This window comes from Micromys minutus, assembly GCF_963924665.1.
Source record: "Micromys minutus genome assembly, chromosome: 6".
Classification (NCBI taxonomy): domain Eukaryota; kingdom Metazoa; phylum Chordata; class Mammalia; order Rodentia; family Muridae; genus Micromys; species Micromys minutus.
The window spans coordinates 10771520-10775414 of NC_137975.1; the positions used below are offsets into that span (position 1 = coordinate 10771520).

Genomic DNA, 3895 nt, shown 5'->3' on the forward strand with positions numbered 1-3895 from the left:
ATAGCAGCAGGCGGGAAAGGGCAGCCTGTGTCTGTCTTGCTCTCCCTCTAGAGGGCGGACCAGAGGGAAAGGGGTCTAAGGAATTCCCAAGCATGGGCCTATCTATGATCACTGGGGGGTTCCCTAGTTGACAAGTAGGTAAGGTGGGGAGGGATGGAAACCTGCCCAGCAAGACTGGTCACAGAGAGGAAAGCACCAGAGCAAGAGGCAGGACAGGCAGAAGAAGGGCTCACCCAGACTGTGCACTAGGGAAGTGGGAGTGAGTGAGGCCTTAGCACCCGAGAATGGCTCTTCTTGGACGGCAGGTCCAAGCCAGGTCCTCACTCTGGACCAGCAGGCCAGCAAAGACCTTCTGGCACCATCCTTGCCACCCAGCTTGTCTGGGGCTGCAGCTTGGCCCTGGGGCAGTAGGATATTATTGCTATTTCGCAGAAGAGTGTTCCTCGGGGGACAAGCCCGCAGTAGGTGGCTGGGCTGTCACGGCTGGTAGATGGGTAGCCCAGTTTCAGTTTACCACAGCTGGTTTGAGCAGCACAGACCCTGGTGGAATGACCACCCAGCCAGGAGTAAAGGCCTCTGGACTGCTGGCTGCTGAGTTGCCTGTGGACAGGTCCAGTACAGTGCCTGGTAGCAAAGGGAGTCCGTCAGGGCTTGGCCGGGAGCGGCTGCGCTCCATCCTTTCCAGGGGGGTCTTGTGGTCTTCCAGGCCCAGGACCCTGGCAGGCACTGACCCACGACCCTTCTCCCCCTCAGCCTTGTTACCAACAGAGCCACCCAGGAGAAAGACCACAGGCAGGCCTAGTCCACCAGCCCCAAAGGGTGAGGGCAACAGTGGGTTCTTGGCCAGATTGAGGGGCAGAACAGAGCCTGGCAGCCCAGGGCCCATACCCCCACTCCCACCCCCACCCCCACCATTGCCACAGGCCAGAGCACTGAGGTCAAGGGGGCCAGGGGCCAGAGGTAAGGGCAGGCCAGGCAGACTGGGGCCTCCAAAAAGGGCAGCAGGGTTTGGGATGATGATCTGAGCCCCCACTGACATAGGAGCCACTGTCAGGAGTGGGCAGTGGTGGTTTAGGGGGTGGGCGCAGCTGCAGGAGCTCCTGCTGCTCATGGGACACAAAGTGGCCATGGGCTTTGATGTGTTTGCGCAGTGAACTGGGGTCCGTGTAGCGCTTGTGACAGCCGGGCATCTTGCAGTAGTAGGGCTTGTCTACGTAGTGGGTACGGGTGTGCTTGAAGCGGTCACTCGAGTTGGAGTAACGCTTGTTGCAGCCCTCATAGGGGCAGACGTAGGGCTTCTCACCTGTGTGGGAACGGTTGTGGATCTTCAGGTTTTCCAGGCGGGAAAAGCTCTTGTTGCAGGTGGGACATCGGTGTGGTTTCTCGTTGGTATGGGTCCGGATGTGGATGAGCATCTTGTACCTGGCATTGAAGCCTCGGCCATGGCGGGCACAGCCCTCCCAATGGCAGCAGTATCGAGCATCCTGTTCCGGCTTGACGTGATGGTCATTGACATGGTCAACCAGGTCTTGAAGGAGCTCAAAGAGCTGGTTACACTTGGCCCATCGACACACCAGCTGCTTGGCCAGGGGCAGCTCTGGTGAGAGGCACTTGTCCTTGGGGGGAGTAAGGAAGGAGGAAGCAGGCAGGTGCAGAGCCCCACCAGAACCCAGGGGCAAGAAGAACTGGAAGGAGCTGGGGACACCATCCAAATAACGAAGTGGCTGGAAATCCACAGCAGTTGGCAGTGGAGGCAGGTCCCCATTGCCCTGGCGCTCAGGAGACAGGGAGCTGCTGCCATTGGGGGAGTCCAGTCCAGATGGTGGTGACAAGCTGAGGTCCACCAAGGGGGCTGCAGAAAAGCGTCCATCCAGCTTCTCAGGGAATTTGGGGTTCAGCAGGAAACCTGGTGGTGGAGAGCCTGGGGAACCAGGTGTGGGACTATCGTCCACCAGGCCCAGCTCCCTAAGCAAAGCATGATGCCGGACCACACCCAGTGTCCTTTCTTTCTTCTCTCTTGCCGCTCGGAGCTTGGTGATGCTCAGCTTTAGGTCAAGCGGCTCGTCCAAGGAGTGCATGGTGGGAGGGAATGTCAAAGACAGTACCCAACTGGTCTTGAGGCAGGAACCTCGGCTACCGGGCTGACTGGCTCCGGCTGCGGGTTCCGGCGGTCGTGGGGCAGCGGAGAGCGGGCGAGGGGGAGGGCCGGGGCGGGCGGGGGCCTGGGCGCGAGGCTCAAGGGGCGCGGGCTCCCCTGGGGCGCGGCCGCCCGGCGCCCGGCCGCTCCCGCCACATCTGCAGCTCCGGGCAGGGAAGGTGGCCCGTGAATGAAATTCTTGAGCCAATGAAATAGGTGATGTATTGAAAAAAATCAAGCAAGCCCTAGTGGCTTTATTTGCAATATCATTTCCCTCTGCTAGGAGACCAGGAAAGTTAGTATGGGCACGGATATGCTGTACAAAAAAAGGGTAATGTTCTTTTCAAAACCAAGTCATGCAAGGTGACAACGAGATGTCCAATGGTAGATTTTGAATTGATTTTACCCAATTCTTTGAGGCAGAGCAACATGTTAACAACATACTGGCTATCAGAAATCAAATTAAAAGGACATGGAAACAACTTAAATACCTGAATCACAATTTGCAATTCAATGACTTGGGGTGATGCAAGGGAAAATTGTACGATAACCAGAGAGGATCTTCCCACCACATATGCTCCTTGTCCTGTCTTGGAACCATCTGTAAAGATAAGTGGAGCATCTGGCAAAACATCCTTTGAAGTAATGTGAGGGAAAACTACAGCATGAGTGGTAATCAACGGTAAGATAGGATCCTTAGGGAAATGATTATCAAAGTTACCCTGAAAACTACACCTCAAAATTGCCCAATCATCTACTGAGGCTGATAAAACTTCCAACTGTTTTACATTATAGGGAACTACTAAATCCTTAGGTGGGACGCCAAAATACTATATGCATTGTTGAATGCGTAGCAAAGCCTATTATGCCACTGAAGTGGTATAATGCACAAGTGTCTTGTCCGGGGAAATCTTGGGATGTATCCAAAGCAAAGGAGCTCCTTGCCATAGAACTCCTGTAGGCTGTGCCTCTGTGGGCAGAATACACAGCAAAATGGGTTGTGACTCATCCCAGTGTTTTAAGGCCGCAGTTTGGATGTCCTGCTCTACCAGTTGTAATGCAGCTCAGGCAGCACCAGTGAGTTGTCTGGGAGAATCAAGAGCAGAATCACCTGGCAGAAAATCATAGAGTAGTTGCAGCTGTCTATTGGTTAGAGATAAATAGGGTCAAACCCATTGAATATCTCCTAATAATTTTTGAAAATCATTTAGCATTTTTAACTTATCAGTATGAATTTGGATTTTCTGGGGAGTCACTGAATCCATAGTTATTTTAGTACCCAAGTAGTTTACCACCATATCCTTCTGAACATTTTCTAGAGCCACAACCAAATTCCATTTTTGTAGTTGAGATACTACACAGCTATATGCCTCATCAAGCATACCTTCCTTTGGGGCTGCGATAAGGATGTCATCCATGTAATGATAACATTTCACCTTTGGAAAGGCCAATCTAACTTCTTTTAGGACTGCATCTACATATAATTGACACACAGTTGGATTATCAGCCATACCTTGTGACAAAACTGTCCATTCAAATCTCTTATCTGGCTCATCATGATTTTGTGAGGGCACAGTAAAAGCAAATCTAAACATATTTTTAGGATGTAAAGGTAAAAGAAAAAGCAATCTTTAATATCTAGAACCATAAGAGGCCAATCTCGGGGCAAGACAGAAGGCAATGGGAGCCCCCACTGCACCGGCCCCATTATCACCATTTGTTTATTAATTTCTCTTAAATCATGTAATAATCTCCACT

At 52.2% G+C, this 3895-nt stretch overlaps 1 pseudogene across 1 annotated transcript; it reads right to left on the minus strand.

Moving 5' to 3' along the window:
* Positions 1–505: 505 nt before the first annotated feature.
* On the minus strand, positions 506–2078 carry LOC308422163 (zinc finger protein GLIS2-like; annotated as a pseudogene). Its single transcript has one exon. The product of its transcript is annotated as a zinc finger protein GLIS2-like (transcript).
* Between the last annotated feature and the right edge of the window lie 1817 nt (positions 2079–3895).